Here is a 19,309-nt window from a genome sequence, read left to right as displayed (position 1 = left end):
TTGTGAGGTTCTGCAGCAGCTGAGGTGTATTGTGAGGTTCTGTAGCAGCTGAGGTGTATTATGATGTTCTGCAGCAGCTGAGGTGTATTATGAGGTTCTGCAGCAGCTGAGGTGTTTATTATGAGTTTCTGTAGCAGCTGAGGTGTATTATGAGGTTCTTCAGCAGCTGAGGTGTATTATGAGGTTCTGTAGCAGCTGAGGTATATTATGATGTTCTGCAGCAGCTCAGGTGTATTATGATGTTCTGCAGCAGCTGAGGTGTATTATGAGGTTCTGCAGCAGCTGAGGTGTATTATGATGTTCTGCAGCAGCTGAGGTGTATTATGAGGTTCTGCAGCAGCTGAGGTGTTTATTATGAGTTTCTGTAGCAGCTGAGGTGTATTATGAGGTTCTGCAGCAGCTGAGGTGTATTATGATGTTCTGCAGCAGCTGAGGTGTTTATTATGAGTTTCTGTAGCAGCTGAGGTGTATTATGAGGTTCTGCAGCAGCTGAGGTGTTTATTATGAGTTTCTGTAGCAGCTGAGGTGTATTATGAGGTTCTGCAGCAGCTGAGGTGTTTATTATGAGTTTCTGTAGCAGCTGAGGTGTATTATGAGGTTCTGCAGCAGCTGAGGTGTATTATGATGTTCTGCAGCAGCTGAGGTGTATTATGAGGTTCTGCAGCAGCTGAGGTGTTTATTATGAGTTTCTGTAGCAGCTGAGGTGTATTATGAGGTTCTGCAGCAGCTGAGGTGTATTATGAGGTTCTGCAGCAGCTGAGGTGTATTGTGAGGTTCTGTAGCAGCTGAGGTGTATTATGATGTTCTGCAGCAGCTGAGGTATATTATGAGGTTCTGCAGCAGCTGAGGTGTATTATGAGGTTCTGCAGCATCTAAAATAAAGTCCTGCATAACATACACTGTAGCCGCTGAAGAACCTCTTTTTTTTTTAAGAGAAAGGGAACACCATATGTCGGCTAATCACTGACACAGGGGAAGTTCCAGTATTAGTGATGTGTGACAGCCGCGTCTGCAGGGAGAGATAAGCAGCGTTTCTGTGGCGCCGCTCATCGTCTTCCAATCACCACTGCCTGCCATCAGATTGTGAGGCTTTTCCATCTATCACTTCCTCTGACTTTCTTCTGTGCATTTACATCTACATTTCTAAATGGATCCGGCCGGCGGCGTTCCTGGTCGGAGTCTGCGCCGCTCGCTTTATTTGTAATTGAACCTCATGCAAATGAGAGAAGCGACAGACGTCTCGTAATGTAAATGGCGAATGTTACACCAAATAATTGATTTGTAGAAAGGCCTTCAGTAAAGTGGTTTTTCCATCTCAAGTCTATGCCCGTCTTTCGGAGGCATCCGTTTTAGGCCTCTCTGGAGACCACTGTTTCCATAACAACCAATCTAGACAGCTATGTTTGCCTCCTGACATTGACTATGAGGAGAATAAAAAAAATCTAATGCAAAATATCCTCGTCTGCGGCCTCCAGATTACAACAGCTTCCGCGTGCCACTTAGGTTCCTGTTTATAGAGGTGTCAGGGAACATACAGATCCCCTCCGCATCCCTAAATTTGATGCTACTAACATACTGTACGATTACTAAGGAAAAGAGGTCAAATATAGGCAATGGAAGAAACCCTCAAACCATCTAAAGATGAGCAAAAAGATTGGCAGGAATCTGCTCCATGTTGCTTCTCCATGACAATCGGAACAAGGTCCTACGTACTTGGCCGACACTCACATGGCCACTTCCTGGGTGCCTTTGGGGTTTTCAAGACCCAGGAGATGTACTAGCCAAGGTAGTTCGCAAGAGTACAGATGTGGACACCGGATGTGGGTCACGCACACTTCCTCATCTGGCTCTTGAATGGCATTAGACCCACTGAGTAGACTTCATGCGCCGTCATGACTTCGTGGAGGTCTTGTAAAGGCCAGAAGTGCTCCGGTTGCCCCTGTTTGAATACTAAGCAAGTGTAGTTCACAGAAAAATTGATGTGGAAACCGGACCTGGCTCATACAAGCTTTCTCGGTCATTTCCAAAAATCGCGTTAGACCTTGTGCTTAAACTTCACGCGGCATCATGGCTTTGCGTGGTATTTCTAAATGCCAGAGGCATCTAGAATACCACCATTCTAGTACTGGCTAACCAAGTGTAGTTCACAGAAAAATTGATGTGGAAACCGGACCTGGCTCATACAAGCTTTCTCGGTCATTTCCAAAAATCGCGTTAGACCTTGTGCTTAAACTTCACGCGGCATCATGGCTTTGCGGGGTATTTCTAAATGCCAGAGGCATCTAGAATACCACCCTTCTACTACTGGCCAAAGGAGGTCAGAAGTGACTCCACAAAAAGGTCATAAAAACATTCCCGGCAAGGACTCGAATCAGGTGAAACCTAGTGACGAGAGTTCACACGGCGTCATGGCTTCGCATGGGCCTTCTAAACACCAGACACACCAAGAATATCAATGTTTAAGTAGCGGCCAAGGAAGGAGTGCAAAGTTGGACACCAGAAAAGGGTCATACTAACATCCTCAGCTGGAAGTTTTATGAAACCTAGTGACTACAGTTCATATGGTGCCATAACTTCACGGGGGACCTGTTAAACACCAAGGATGCCACCATTCAACTAACGATCTAGGAAAGAGTACACGCTTGGATGCCGGACAACAGGGTCAGACAAACTTCTTTGGTTGGCACTTGAATGCTGGTATCATGTGCGCCTCTGACGTCTACAAGGCCCCGGAGATGTCATGATGTGGAGGTGTGATGCACATCATGATATCTCGTGATACCTAATAACTAGACCTCATATGGCGTCATGACACTTTGTGGGGGCTTTGTAAATGCCCAGTATGCCATTCAAGTACTAGCCAAGTAAGTAATCAGGAGTACAGACTTGGACACCAGACCAGGGTCCTGCAAATATTTTTACTCATAAGAGGTCAGGTTTTTGTTTTGCACCTGTCACCCCAAATTAAATGGCAATATGTGAAGGCATTTTTGGGTACTCTGAAGCAAATACTACAAGTAAAGGTGCTAACACAGTTTAGCTAGCTTATGGCTTAATTAACACACCCATATGCATGCACTATCAGTCCATAGGAGAGTGCATAGGTCTACAATGGGAGAGGGGAATACGGCAAGTTAGACATTACTGGTAGTGGTTTATTTCCCATCGAAAAAGAAAGTCTATGGTGTTAAAATACAACATTCACCGCCCTTCCTTCCCCCAATGTCATCTCTCTATACATTTGCATTATCTTAGAGATCTATACAGAAAAATTCCATTAATCCGACATCTGATAATCCAGAAATAGACCTGGCATTACACTAGTTTTTACTATAAAATAAATATAGACTCTCGACAAACCTTAAGCAGATGGCTGGGCAAAAGTAACACTGGTAATTCGGAGATACCTTCTTGATCATCTACCAATACAATATTGATCCAGAACTGGCAAAAAAGAAGTGGGTTGTCAAAAGTAAAAATGGGGGTAAAAACATATTAAATAACTCTGAACATGAGGGGTCATCTTTGAAAAAGTTGCACAGACTGTGGGTTGGGACCGTCAAGCCTCTTACCTTACTAGTTGTACGTAGGGAAGTACAGTGTTGGATGTTTTTACCACCACTTCTCAAAAATTCCCATATGGTTTTGGTCTTGTTTTGACATTTTCTCCACCCCACACAAAAAGAAAACAAATTATAATCAACAATTAATACATGCTCTTGAGTCTGCTTCTATACTCCTACTGTATTATGTCCAGTTGCTGCAAAAAGTTAAGTTCTTCATTGAGCTGTGACCCGTTTTTCCCAGAGACCATCGAGTACATGACTCTGTAAGGAGTCCACTTAAACAACCTTGGTCACATCTACATGAAGTTCTCATTTGGTCTTCAAGAAGAATGACATGGGGTAAAGAAAATCTGTAAGAAGAAAATAAGCAAACACCCCAAAGTTCTACCGAGCCAAACTAGATCACTATATGGTTCTTCAGTGACCTAAGTTGGGAGGCCCAGGTCTTGTAGCCATAATAAAGACCCTACAAATCAGCCACACTACAGCAGATTTGTTATTCAAGACTGTGAGATAATGACAGCCATATTGGTTGGTTCCAATCCCATACCATGCTGTGGTATCGATACAATGCATTTTTCATGGCTCCGTAGACTGAACCTCCCAATCATTTGGACATGCTGAGCTATGGTCACCAGGCATTTTTTATGGCTCCTTAGTCTGAGCCTCCCAATCCCTTGTCATGCTGAGCTATGGTCTCTAGACATTTCTTATGGCTTCTTATACTGAGCCTCCCAATCCTTTGTCACTAGCTTTCAAAACTTTTTCAGAAGAAAAGCACTCAATAAATAAATTCACTTCCACAATGTTTCATCCCATTTTAAAGAAACCTGAAGGAAATCCAAGAAATTGGAGACCAATGCTTTTCTTTGGCGGTAGAACTTGTTAATCTCAACTTTCTGCCTTGTCATCTCTGTAGCCTGAGAAAGAACAATCCTTCTGCCACCCTGAAATCATGTGAAAGTTCTGGTGAGCTACAATGAAGAGCAAGTAAAGTTCTCAAGATGTTTTTTTCCCATAGATAGGCAAGGAAAATATTGAGTTCTTCTCCTGGAATGTTGTCTTTGGTTTCTATGTCATATAGAGTGTGGGATTCCTATAGCTATATCGATGAAGAACCCAATAAATGGTCTTCTCCACTTGTCTTACATTTGAACCTTATATTAATTATCAGTGGAGAATGAGTCGATCTGTTAAGGACCATGTTGAGTAGTATTTGTGTCTCAGCGGCCTTGTTCCATCAAGAGGAAAGTTCACAGGTCAACCTATAAAAAATGCTCGAACGGAAAAAGATGCAGTTTGAGCGCAATAGAGGATTGCTAAAGAATGTTTCCACATAATTTCAACTGAATGAGGTCCAATACCGAGTGTGACCTACAAAACAAAAGAACATACTCTGCTTGGAGATTGCTCGATTCATTCGACCAAGAATGTTACAGCTGTGGATTATCATGCCTCATTACAGTCGCATTGAAATATCCATTTAAAAAAAAATAAAAAATCCAACAGCTGACGGCACTGGGAGTGGAAGGAAATGAGATGTCCTTTATCGTTCCTACTTAAGGACTTAAAATGAGGAGGCAGAGAAGATTGCTTATCCAGGAGGCGTCATCATGACGATGTTCCAAACAGAAGAAATCGAAATGTGCTGGAAGATTCAAAGGAAAGCGGAGACGGTCACAGGTATGTCTTTACATTACTATCCTTGGACAGTGTAAACCCATGATACCCTAACCCTGGCCAACAGTTAACATACTTGACTCACCTATTCACGTGCAAGCTTGACTCTGCCAGACATACGTTTCTATCAGTAGTCGGAGAGGAATAAGCTACTTCCAGACCTTTTAGCAATTATATATCAGACTGATACAGAGGATCAGGCATGTTTAAATCCAACATGTCTGATCCCCTGACATCTTTCATCAAGGACAGCCCCACAAAGGTAAGAGGGATGGGCAAACCTACCGAAATCAGTGACCAAGTCCTACCTACATCTAATATGTACGGGCAGCATTTATCCTAAAAAGTAAATTCATAATGTTTTGAGAGCAATGTTAAGACTGGCCTCACCGAAGACAGGTAGACCCAACGATGAACCCAAGTTCTGAAATGATGATGGGCTCCATGTTCCAACAGGATCTCAGAGGTCCAGCAAAAGTTTATGATGCAGATGGCAAACATAATCCTTATTTTTGGATGGTGAAGCCTCATTTGAAGAATATTTAAGAAGTTTTTTTTTTCTACCCCATCAAAGAGCAGCATGATGTAACGGCAGAGATCCTGATTCCAGCGATATGTCACTCACTCGGCTGCTTCCTGCTGCTTTGGTAAAATCACAGTTTTCTCTGCTGCAGATCTAGAAGCTCTCTAAATGCTGAGCTCTGTATAACCCCGCCCACATCACTGATTGGCAGATTTCTTTGTACACTGTACATAGGGAGAAAAAGCTACCAATCAGCAGTGGGGGAGGAGTTACACAGTGCTCATGAATATGCAGGACTATTTGGCAGCAACCTTGATTTTATCAAAACCAAAAAAAGCAACCCAGTAAGTGACACATCACTGGAATCAGGGAGAAAAGTGATAGGAGAATGTGCCTCTAGATGCCAGGGCTTCACGTCACAACAAAGAAAAGTTGGAGCAATTCTGCTTTTTGGAAGGTCCGAGGGTATGTACCAACTTTTCAGGGAGTCTTGGTGGTGTCTCCATATTTACCAAGAGTCTCCCGGACCTTCTGTGAAAATTGGCAAGTTCGGGGTAGAGTATCAAAGTAGAGAACTTTTCATAATGGGTGGAGTAATGTAAACAGATTAAAATTTAGGACATTTTTGCCAGTTTTTTTTAAAAGACTCTTATTTTAATTACTTTTTTTTACTTATTTTATTTGTTTTTTTTGCTCTGCTTTTGTGACAATTTAACTGTCTTCTTTTATCATTTTTCATATTGTTTTTTTTTTCCCCGAATCATTAGTTTGTAATATTATTTAGAAAAACTACATATTTTTTCCTAATGCAAAAGTGTATATTCACATCTACTTGGATATGTGAATTTTTCTACATGGATTATGCACAGAAAGGCCACTAGAGTTTACAGCGGCAGACAAATGGATGACTTTTTTTTTTTAACAAATCTCATCCAAATGTTGCAAAAAATATCTGTAAGATAAGGATTTGTATTTGGGACCTCATTTCTGATCCCCCCTAAGGCTATGTGCACACCTTGAGTAAATTGATGCAGATATTTCTGCATCTCTTGGCAGGAAAAATGCAGCGGAAAAAATGTGCATTTTTTGGCCACATTTTTGATGAGTTTTTGCTCAGCGCTTTTTGACTGATTTGAGTGAGATCAATGGTGAAAAACGCTGGCAAAAATACACAGAGAACTGACATGCTGCAGATTATTTTCTGCACCAAATCTACAAGACAAAAATACTCCCCGTGTACATGACACTTCAGGTTTCTCATTCACTTTTCTGGCATCAGGATTGCTTCAAGTTTTGCTAGCAAATCTGCACAGCAAAAACGCACCGAATCTGCAATCTGTGCACAAGCCCTAATTATCTGTAAATAGGTGCAGAGAACGCCCTTCTATCTGGAAGACCTAGCGTGTCCATACATGGCACAGAAATCCTTTTAATTGGAAACTGTGCAATCCTAAATTCCTCTAGTTACACTGCAGGGAATTAAACCTTTTCTGCTAGATTTTCTAATAGCCAATTGCAGGAAGAATACCTTAAGAGCTGAGAGGAGGAGCAGCATGAGAACTGAGAGAAGAAGCAGCATGGGAACTGAAAGGAGAAGCAGCATGAGAGCTGAGAGGAGGAGCAGCATGAGAACTGAGAGGAGAAGCAGCATGAGAGCTGAAAGGAGGAGCAGCATGAGAACTGAGAGGAGGAGCAGCATAACTGAGAGGAGGAGCAGCATGAGAGCTGAGAGGAGGAGCAGCATGAGAACTGAGAGGAGGAGCAGCATAACTGAGAGGAGGAGCAGCATGAGAACTGAGAAGAGGAACACCATGAGAGGTGAGAGGAGGAACATCATGAAAGCTGAGAGGAACAAAATGAGAGTGAAGAGGGGGAACATGATAAGAGCTGAGAGAAGGAGCACCATGAGAGTTGTTAGAAGGGACACTAAAAGAGTTGAGAGGAGGACCACCATAGGAGCTGAGTGAGGAGCACCATGACAGCTGAGATGAGGACCACCATGAGAGCTGAGAGGAGAAGCAACATGAGAGCTGAGAGGAGAAACACCATGAGAGCTGAGAGGAGAAGCACCATGAGAGCGGGGAAGAAGAGCACCATGAGAACTGAGAGGAGGAACACCATGACAGCTGAGAGGAGAAACACCATGAGAGCTGAGCAGAAAAGCACCATGAGAACTGAGAGGAGAAACACCATGAGGGCAAAGAGGAGGAACATGAGAAGAGCTGTGAGTAGGAGCACCATGAGAGCTGAGAGGAGGAACACCATGAAAGCTGGGAGGAGGAGCACCATGAGAGCTGAGAGGAGGAGCGTCATGAAATCTGAGAGGAGGAGCACCATGAGAGCTGAGAGGAGAAGCACCATGAGAGCTGGAAAGAAGAGCACCATGAGAACTGAGAGGAGGAGCATCATGAAATCTGAGAGGAGGAACACCTTGAGAACTGAGAGGAGGAGGAACACCATGAGAGCTGAGAGGAGGAATACCGTATGATCAGCATATACTCTTAAAAAAAAGGATTATCCAAAGTGGGCAGACATTTAATTATCAGGAACACCTGGTCCTTAAAAAGATAATAAAACATAAAAAATAATGTAAAAATTGAGTCTAACCATCTAAAAGTAATCCACATCAAAGTAAGGTCTACTAAATATGAAGGCAGTGTTCTTCTAGCTGATAACACTGTATATTATAGTGTGGCTCTGGATTGTATAATGTGCCTGAATGTCAGGCTGTGTGTATACAGTATATTCCCAGCAGAACGGGCGCCAGGATGATTCTCAGTATTTTCTCCTGCAGCTGTCTAGCCCAATCCTCAGCACACATAATTGCCTTGTAACTCCCAGAGGAAGCAGACAAGCTTTACGTGTGTGCCAAATGTCAAAGAAATAATGTAAAATATAATAATAGAAAAATAAATATAATTAGTAAAGCAATAGCATTAAACACAATGATAACAAATCACACAGAAAACAGGAAAAAAAATTCTTTAAAAATGCATTATCCAGATTTTTCTAAAGGGTTATTAGCGAAGCAGAGAAGACGACGGGGTAATAGACTAATTACATTCATTATTCCTATTCTTGTAATAAATTTCAAGGATCCAACGGAGCCAAACTAAAACATGGAGGACTGGTGCGTATCTTAATTTTGAATTTGTACAGTTGACCCTACAATGGATTGGGTGGGCTGTCAAGGAGAGATCTGCTGCATGTTAGTGGCTCTCTTCTGGCTCATAGGGGGGTCCGGAGCAGGCAGGGAACCCCCTTCTAAAATATGATGTGTGACATCTTTATGTGCGCTGTCCCTGTACTATAACATCACTGTGTGCATTGTTTCTATGTTGTGCTATCATTATGTGCATTATCCCATGCTATGTCCGCTCTGTGTGCATTATTTCTACGCTGTGTCATGCTAATTACTAATCACTGTGTGCACTGTCATGATTTGCCATCTTTATGTGCATTATCCCTGAAGGACATCACTATGCATAATCTCTGTGCTCACTGTGCATTGTTTGCTTTCGATGCTGGGACATCATTGTGTGTATTTTTCATGCACTGTGACATCATTATATGTTTTATTCCTGAATATGACATCACTGTTTGCATTATTCCTTTACTATGACTTCACTGCGTGCATAAACCAGCTGTGACATCACTGTGCATAATTCCCACACCATGACATCACGGCATCACTGTGTGCATTTTTCCTGTATGCTACGACATCACTGTGTTCATTTTCCTGGATGCTATGACATCATAATGTGCATTTTCCTGGATGCTATGACATCACTGTGTGCATTTTTCCTGTATGCTGCGACATTAATGTGTTCCTTTTTTTCCTGTATGCTACAACATCACTATGTGCATTTTCTGTATGCTATGACATCACTGTGTGCATTTTCCGGAAAGCTATGACATCACTGTGTGCATTTTCCTGTATGCTATGACATCACTGTGTGCATTTTCTGTTTGCCGATACACTACTATGTGTGTTATATGTCACATCACTATCAAACATTTCACTGCCTGTTTTTAAGCAATGTTTTACCTCAAAGAAAGAAACAACTGCGGTTCCCGGCTGTCCTGTCTGTATACTCTCTTTTGCTTCCTCCTCTGCCCAGGAGCTGTGATATGATCAGACCATGTTCCTGTACGGTCAGACACAGCCATTACGCAGTACACAGCAGGGACACATTTATAAGATTATCTCAGCACAGGAACATTTTATTTAAACACATCCAATTGTGAAAATTATAATTTTTCTTAAATATATTGATTAAAATGTTGATTCAAATTAACTTTGCTCGCGGGAAAACTCCTTTCTTTAAGCAATAGCCACAGATTGGAGACAAAAATGATCATACCTTATAAAAAAAAAAAAAACGGGGATTTTTTTTTTTTTTAATAATTGCCAAAAATGCCCAGAAACCGGTATCAGTAAAATCCATTTTTGGATGCCAGTGCTCTTTAACTTTCCAACAGCAAACACCCACATTGAGAAAAGACCGACTGTTGTGTAACTGGGAGTGAAAATATTGTGGGTAACGCAGCTGCTCCAACGCAAGCGGAGACTCGATAATCAGCGGGAAAGAAAACAGATTGGAGTTTTGTTGTGGATACCACTCGACGAATGTATTATATCTACCTCCCCAAGAACGGAGAACTTTAAGCCACGCGGTTGTCGGCCAGGACAGTGACAAACACTGGCAGGAGGACAGAGATAATAGCGCGGGATGAACTGTCCTTGGCGAAACTGTCCAGTGAAAGGATCCTGTGTAATTAGAGGAAGCGGAGACCCTTCTCTGTATCTGAACCAATGCATTTCGCAACTCGACTTACACAATGCAGATTAAGGGACTCGAAATGGCCAAGTTAAAATTATAGATCATAGGCGTGGAGGAATAAAAATCTCAATCTCATATTAGTACGCATATAAGACTAACATTTCCTGTTTTCGGGAGGTTATTGTTGCGGTCATGGCTGGGCCGAGCAGACCGTTATGTCCAGCCGTGGCGCACGTGGATATGTGGACCCACTGTGCCACTGGACCGGGCCTGCCCAGGAAGGGGCAAAACTAAACTGCTACCCTGGGTGTTCACTGGAGCCTCTAGTGGTGAGGTCAGGCTTGTGCAGCAGGTAACCACCAGGTACCACTCCTGGGCAGAACGTGGTACTGCAGTTGGTGATGTGGCGCCCCTGAGGCTCAGTCGCCACAGAGGTACTGCACCTTCTCCTAAGGTGTAGTGCCCCACCATCCAGGTAAGGTGGGAACTCCTTTCCACGCTCCAACACTCGCACCCCACACAACAGGGTATTTCTGCACAACCACATTGCGGCTCAGTGCTTAGAGAGTAGCAGAGCACCTCTGGTTGTTCCCTGCTTGGAATACTGGATGTGCTGGGAGGTGGGTGGAGTTGAGATATATAAAAGAGTGGGAAAGTGTAGGATTACGGGTTCAGTCTGACAGAAGGTCAGTCGGGTAGGAAGTCTGTCAGACAGGAGTGAGGATCCCTGGAAGAAGGGATGGAGGAAGGAGTGCTGCAGCTGCCTCAGTGGTCTGAGCCAGCTGGTATGGGAAAGGGAAAGAAGGAAAAAGACGTAGAACTGCAACCTAAGCTTCCATAAGAGAGAGAAAGATCACTACGGAACGAAGGAGTAGGAGAACAGAGAGGACGTGGGTTGGAAGAGGAACCCTGCCTATAGGTTCTCAGCGCAAGGCCGGGGCCCGGTCCCCGAGGTTGTATGGACGCTTATGGTTCTGCAGCAGACACCGGTGGAGTAGTAGGCTGTAAATGCACTACTCCCATCTAAGACTTGGGGCACAACAGCAACACGGATAGAGAACCGGGACTCAGGAGAAGGGAGTCCCTGAAGCAGGCTACAGCTGTCTGCCATACGAGTAGAGTTCTTGGGAACATCTGACAGGAGGAACTCCAGGGTACCACAGTACTGGAGATCTTCACACTTTAAGGCGCAATAGAGGAGTCGTTCAGGAAAGGTACATGTTGGCGGAGTGTTGGAGAGGAGGTTCCCATCTGGCCTGGGGGGTTGGCTGAGTCTCTGACCCGGAGGACACGGCCTGGAGGCAGACACCCTTGTGTACCGCAGACTGTGAGTAAAGCTTTGGAACTGCAAGCCTTGGTGTCCTCCATTCATTCTTGCGCCAACCTGCTCAGCACCGCTACATTTGGGTACCATTCTTTACACTGCCTGCGCCTTTCCACAACCATTACAACTACACTGCCCTGGGACATACGCCCTGCCTGTGGAGGGCTATACCATCACTGCTGCACCATACCATCTGTCCCAGAGGATCTGTCTGCAGCGTCGGCTTAACACCTCCCTTGCCGAGCACCACAGGTGGCGTCACAAACTATTCCATTCTATTAACTACATTCCCCCGTTACTTGGGCGCCCAGGGCCACGGACCGGGTCACCGCCGCTGTGACACCTTCCCCTGACACTGGCCTGGTACCGAGTACCCCACTGCCCTGGAAGGGCGACCCAACTTGGTGTCACGAACAGGATGAAGAGACCCGACGCCAACGGGTTCTGTGTGCCTGAGATTTGTTGGACTTTGAACTTTTGAAAATGTGTAGAAGGCCCAATTTAATAGACTGTGACATTAATATTAAAAATGCCCGCTGGCGCGGAGAAGAAGGGCGTGAAGAGATAGGAGGTCCTAGGAAAAGACCGCGAAGAGTCTTGGGCCTCCCCTGCCTGAATTACTACGGGACAGCAACATGGCCCACCCCTGAGGGGTTCGTATACTGGCTTGGTATGGAGACGCTGGAAGAAGACGCTGCCCCCGGAAGGAGGGGCAGAAGAAGTCAGCGGCGGGAAAGGGGCCGAGGCAGGAAGAAGAACGTGAGAACGCCATTTTGGAGAGTGAGGGAAAGAGGCCTGTGGAGCGCGTGGAGGTTGAGATGGGTCTCCCCGGCACCATGGCTGAAGGCTCCGACCCTGTCTCTGAGATTAGCCGCCAGCAGCTAGAAGATGACATCGCCCAGCTGATGTGCCGTCTGCGACTGAGGCAGGAGGCCTTATGGAGGTTGAGCATGCCGCATGCCTAGGAGGGGCCTACACCACCGGCGCCTCTGGCCCTGGTACCTGCCACCGCTGCACCGGACTGTCCCCAGGTAACGCCGGTGTACACCTCCATGCTGTCCATCAAGTTGGTCACGGCCTGCCCGGAGGAGTCACCGGAGACCCTGGGAGCCGAGGCCGCGCTCTCGCCTGGACCTGACGCGGCTGCGCAGGTCCCATCGGAGGCCCCTGCGGACCCGAAGCCATCATCCGTTCCACCACCGCCAGCACTCGGACCTGCCATTCCGGTGGATATCCCTGCAGCGGCCCACCGTCTCAGGCCTGTACCGGAGCCGGATCACCACCAGGAGGTCCCAGGTATGACTGCAGCCCCCGCACCTGGGAAGGCTCTGGGGTGTACGCCCGTAGTAGCGGCAGGACAGGTCGTGCTGGACCTTGTCTGGGACCGGGATGCTAGTCCCAAGGGGGAGACATCTGAACCCCTCACGGTGGTGCTGCGGGCCCCAGTGGGTGAGAGCAGGTCCCGGGAGGAGGAAGAGAAGACAGAGGCCTATTGTCGAGCTACCATCCGGCAACTGGCAGCTGAGCACCGGGAGAGGGAGCAGCGCCGGCTAGCGGTATTAGGCCCAGATCTGGATGGGAAGGAGAAGGCCTGCGCGGGTCGCTACAGTCCCCGGGACTCGGCTTGATGGGGACAGGTTTCTTAATGTGAACAGGGAACGGGGGGTTTGGATTCATTGCAGACCCCCAGAGGATCTCTGATTTGTTCTTCAGTTGGAGGGACGTAGAGTCTCACCTCCGGAAGGGACACCCAGCGCTTGACCTGCAGCCAGGGGAATATGTTACCTACACCTGGCATGAAGGACTAAGCGGCTGGTACGTGTTAAACATCAGGCGTATACCAGAAGATCTACTGTCCACTTACCTGAAGGAGAAAGCATGTGTGTCTTCCCCGGTACCTGTTGCTGCCCCTGTTGTACCTCAGGCAGCAATGGATCAGAAAGCCATCAAACCACCAGGAGGGGGTAACCCAGAGCATCTCCCCTGGAAGCAGCCTAAGCCAAAGGTACAGAAAACAACAGGCTTCACCCCACTAGAGGAGGAGTATTTGAGGACTGTAAATGCCTTCTTTGCATCTGGTAGCGGTACCCAATCAGCTTCCAGAACCCCAGGAGGGGGCCAGCATTAGTGAATTTACAGTAACTCTCGTGACCCAGGAGGGTTTGTTTAGCACCGTTGTGCCTTTTTGTTTGCTCATCATGGTTTAATTTTTGGTTTTCCCAGAGTTGCCCTGTTTTGATTGGCAGCGTTTTCTGCATTTGGAACTGAGGAGATCATGGACGCTGTATGATCCAAAACTTTTACTGTAAATAGTTGCACCTCTTTAGGTGCCCTCTCTTGGTTTTACATAAGGACACTTTGCGAAGATGATGTCAAGATTTTACATAAGGACACTTTGCGAAGATGATGTCTACCTCAAAGGACACTGCAAGAGATCCCGGCTGGGAGCGGTATCCAGCACTTACAAGAATAATTGTTGAAAGTTTTAATGCAAAGTATTTTTGAAAATGATGTATCTTATGAGAATATTAGCAACTAGGAAATGGCTTTTATATAGAGTGAGAAATGTTTTGATATGAGAGATTTAAATGAAGAGTTGAAAATGTGAATGGTGAACCAGGTATCACAGGTGTCACTTGAAAGAGAATAGAGAATGTACACTAGAAAGAGAAGAGGAAAATGTGTACTAGAGAAGGAAAGCTGAATAATACTGGAGTGATAGTGAGTCACAGATAATAGCACTTAGAATTGTGTAAAGTATGCAAAATTGCACTTTTTGACTTGAAGTTTAGATAGTTAATTAAGAATTGTTTGTAACGTTCAAGAAACAATGCCTCCTATATTAGGAAGTTTAGTATAAAAAATGTTTATGCAGCATTATAAAATTTTGTATGGTCCTGTACTGTCAACTTTGTTGTCTTGCAGCCCGCGGATGTGCTGTGTTTAATGGGGGGGTATGTGGCGCCCCTGAGGCTCAGTCGCCACAGAGGTACTGCACCTTCTCCTAAGGTGTAGTGCCCCACCATCCAGGTAAGGTGGGAGCTCCTTTCCATGCTCCAACACTCGCACCCCACACAGCAGGGTAGTTCTGCACAACCACATTGCGGCTCAGTGCTTAGAGAGTAGCAGAGCACCTCTTGTGGTTCCCTGCTTGGAACACTGGATGTGCTGGGAGGTGGGTGGAGTTGAGATATATAAAAGAGTGAGAAAGTGTAGGATTACAGGTTCAGTCTGGCAGAAGGTCAGGCGGGTAAGAAGTCACTCAGTCAGGAGTGAGGATCCCTGGAAGAAGGGATGGAGGAAGGAGTGCTGCAGCTGCCTCAGTGATCTGAGCCAGCTGGCACGGGAAAGGGAAAGAAGGAGAAAGACGTAGAACTGCAACCTAAGCTTCCATAAGAGAGAGAAAGATCAGTACGGAACGAAGGCGTAAGGAGAACAGAGAGGACGTGGGTTGGAAGAGGAACCCTGCCTATAGGTTCTCAGCGCAAGGCCGGGGCCTGGTCCGCGAGGTTGTATGGACACTTATGGTTCTGCAGCAGACACCGGTGGAGTAGTAGGCTGTAAATGCACTACTCCCATCTAAGACTTGGGGCACAACAGCAATACGGATAGAGAGCCGGGACTCAGGAGAAGGGAGTCCCTGAAGCAGGCTACAGCTGTCTGCCATACGAGTAGAGTTCTTGGGAACATCTGACAGGAGGAACTCCAGGGTACCACGTTACTGGAGATCTTCACACTTTAAGGCGCAATAGAGGAGTCGTTCAGGAAAGGTACATGTTGGCGGAGTGTTGGAGAGGAGCTTCCCATCTGGCCTGGGGGGTTGGCTGAGTCTCTGACCCGGAGGACACGGCCTGGAGGCAGGCACCCTTGTGTACCGCAGATTGTGTGTAAAGCTTTGGAACTGCAAGTCTCGGTGTCCTCCATTCATTCTTGCGCCAACCTGCTCATCACCGCTACATTTGGATACCATTCTTTACACTGCCTGCGCCTTTCCACAACTATTGCAGCTACACTGCCCTGGGACATCAGCCCTGCCTGTGGAGGGCTACACCATCACTGCTGCACCATACCATCTGTCCCAGAGGATCTGTCTGCAGCGTCGGCTTAACACCTCCCTTGCCGAGCACCACAGGGCAGAGTAGGTGAAGTGACACGTAGATGATGTAGTGTCAGGCGCAAGGGATGTAGCAGTGCTGGGCAGGTTGGCGCCGGAATAAGTGGAGGACACCAGTGCATGTAGTTCCAAAGCTTTACTCACAGTCTGTAGTACACACAGGTGCCTGCCTCCGTGCTGTGTCCTCCGGGTCAGAAACCCAGTCAACCTCCAGGCAAGATGGAATGCTCCCTTCCAACACTCCGCCAACATGTGCCTTTCTGAACGTCTCCTCTTATAGCGCCTTTAAGTGAAGTACTCCTAGTACTGAGTTACACTGGAGTTCCTCCTGACAGATGTTCCCAAGAACTTTACTTGTACGGCAGACAGCTGTAGCCTGCTTCGGGGACTCCTCACTCCTGAGTCCCGGCTCTCTATCCAAGTTGCTGTTGTGCCCTCAAGTCTTAGATGGGAGTAGTGCATTTACAGCTCACTACTCCACCGGTGTCTGCTGTAGGACCATTAGTGTCCATACAACCTCGGGGACCGGGCCCGGCCTTGCGCTTAGAACTTCTAGGCAGGGTTCTTCCTCTAACCCACGTCCTCTGAACCCTTTTACTCCTACGTTCCGTACTAGTCTCTCCTTCTTATGGAAGATCAGGTTTCTGTTCAATGTCTTTCTCCTTCTTTCCTTTCCCATGCCAGCAGACCCAGGTCACTGTGATCTGCTGCAGCACCTCCTTCCTCCATCCCTCTCCCAGGGATATTCTCTCCTCACTCCTCTCCACTCACCGACTGATTGCCTGAAATCCTAAACCTTCCCGCTCTTTTATGTATTCTAACTCCACCCGCCTCCCAGCACATTTCGTGTTCCAAGCAAGGAGCCACCAAAGGTGCTCTGCTACTCTCCAAGCAGGGAGCCGCAATGTGGCTTTGCTGAACTACTGTGTTGTGTGGGTTGCAAGTGTTGGAGCGTGGTCAGGAGCCTCCAACCTACCTGGATGGTGGGGCACTACACCTCAGGAGGAAGTGCAGTACCTCTGTGGCAACTGAATCCTCAGGGGCGCCACATATACATGAACACTTTTCTGTTCTTTAACTCCCCTTTATTGCCGCTACCGTATATCATGCACATAATTCTGCACTGCCTATATGAGAGGTCCCCTAGCTTGATGTTAGGCCACATCGGTTATTGAAAGGGGAAAATATTATTAAAGTGGCTCAGTGATACAGACAGTGGCTTAATTTTTTTTTTCTATAAGTGATATAAATTTGACAATTTTGAACGGGACAGGAAAATGAATGACCTATCCTTAGACTCCTGGTACCCCTGGTGGGCAGATGATTGAAAGGGCATTGTCTTCCCTCCTGCTTACCAGGGATAAGCTTTGTGCTAGTAGTAGTGTGAATGGAACTGAGCTACTTTTAGCTGTCACACCAGGGACAGTCATTATTAGAAGACTGGACTAGCCTGGGTAACAATGAAAGGGAAACAGTCCCTGGTGGAGCAGGACCTCCACTCGGATACCTGATTATTCAGAATAAGCTTTCATGAGTATAGTACATGAGGAATAACACTATTTCAAGCCATTATATGACAACATTTTTTTCACCAATTTACAACTCTGCAGGCTCACTCTCTCTAATTTCCAGTTGTCCCTGAGCTAGTGTGTGGAAACTACATGCTATGGAGTCTCCCATACACAACACTCAGAGACATCATGGATTCCTCCTACTTTCCTTGTCCATATTTGGTACATGTTTAATAACACCAGCATCATAGAGAACACTAATCAGCAGTACTGAGCAGTGTAGCTGTGAATTCAGCTCTGGGAGTGAGATAAACTTATATTAGATAGACTTCAATAGGCAGCTGTAATCTGCTCCATCAGTGAACAGGCAGTCTGTATGGTTTTAACTAAAATTAACTTTGAATTGATGAGTTCAGGATGCGGTGAGAGGAGAAGTGGCTCATAAGTGGAGAGAGAATCATATTTCTTTGGAAGGACACATTCCAAACTTTCTTATATATTCGCTTGTACTATTGATTTATGCCAAGTTTGTTGAAATGACAAGTATACCATCCCTGGTACCTCTAGACATGATAGTATTTACAGCTGGTAATTTTTGGTTATTTTCAAGATACTTTTACTAATTTTATCTTATACTTGTTTTTTTTTTTGTTTTTTTTTGCTGTTAACCCATTTTGCATGATATTTCAAATCTGATTTTTAACTCATGGAAAACGGTAATGAGTTTTTTGGACGGGTTTGTAGCCGAGAAGCAGTAGCAGGATCAGGAGCGGAGTGAAGGAGGGGGGGTAAGAGAATTAGGGTGAAAGGGAGCGAGATTACTCATTCCTATCTCTGCAGTGTAAGGGTGCTGCCTGTGAAGACATCTGGATTTCGCATTCGCTGAAAATCATTTCCCGAAAGTTGGATTTAAACCACTTTTTTTTTGTTTCAAGGCTGCTTAACATCAGCTGGTAATGACTTCACCCTGTTAAAAAGAAAAAAAAAAAGTCAGGTTCATACTTCATCAAAACCCTCTTGAGCAGATGGTAGGAGACAGGCCTGATGGTGTCTATTGTTCCAGCTGTTCGGGCCATTTATTATATTTTTCCGCTTCACACTTTTGTAATGAAGCCGTTTCGAGAGGTTTTATTCCACCGCTGATACTTTTAAAACTTGTCATTTTGAGCAAAGTAAAGAAAAGGAAAAAAAAAAAAATTAACATTTGAGGTCCAATAATTCCATCAGGATTCTTTTTTAACTCCCTTTTCTTGAATGTCATTTTGAGCGCCAAATTCTTCGAAATGGTTTATGGATTTTGTGCAAAATCAAAAATGCTCTTATTTTTTCATATTTTTGCACTTTTTTTAAAAGATCTGTTAATATCGTGCACACAACTCTGATAAAAAAGTCTAAGCTAGCAAAAAAAAAAATACTTCGGGCTCGAGGGGGGAGGGATGTCACGGGGTGTACATTTTGCGGAAGAATTTTGAAGTCGAAAATAGTAAATTATATGAACCCCATATTAGAGATCCGTGCCAAATAGATCTATTATAGGGGAGAATTTCCTGACATATTCAGGCATGTCCTGGTCTGAAAAGGGATGGGGTTTACTAAAATCTCACTCAAGTCAAGTGGGCGGGACTTGATCATGCCAAATTGACCCATACAGATGTTGTTAAGCATGCACACATGTGAAAAGGATTTAGACAGATCAATCATCGGATTCAGTAGAAAGACTCCATTTTATCCAAAATCAGTGCCACTCTTGTCTATGGTTTACATCTGGAATTGCAGCTCAACGCCAACTGTGTGGGATAATGTGACA

At 45.4% G+C, this 19,309-nt stretch overlaps 1 long non-coding RNA gene across 1 annotated transcript in view; it reads left to right on the top strand.

Annotated features, from left to right (window-relative positions):
- The first annotated feature begins 4,588 nt into the window (after window positions 1-4,588).
- Window positions 4,589-19,309, top strand: part of LOC141083491 (uncharacterized) — a 37,966-nt gene continuing 23,245 nt past the window's right edge. Inside the window, exon 1 of the long non-coding RNA XR_012230732.1 lies at window positions 4,589-5,249. This is a non-coding gene — a long non-coding RNA (uncharacterized lncRNA). The remainder of the gene's footprint in view (window positions 5,250-19,309) is intronic.

The sequence above is a fragment of the Dendrobates tinctorius genome, unplaced genomic scaffold (assembly GCF_039654945.1).
Source record: "Dendrobates tinctorius isolate UK_male_01 unplaced genomic scaffold, ASM3965494v1 ptg000020l, whole genome shotgun sequence".
In the NCBI taxonomy this organism is placed as follows: Eukaryota; Metazoa; Chordata; class Amphibia; order Anura; family Dendrobatidae; genus Dendrobates; species Dendrobates tinctorius.
The sequence above is the reverse complement of the archived record's forward strand: the minus strand, read 5'-3'. Positions and strand labels throughout refer to the sequence as shown.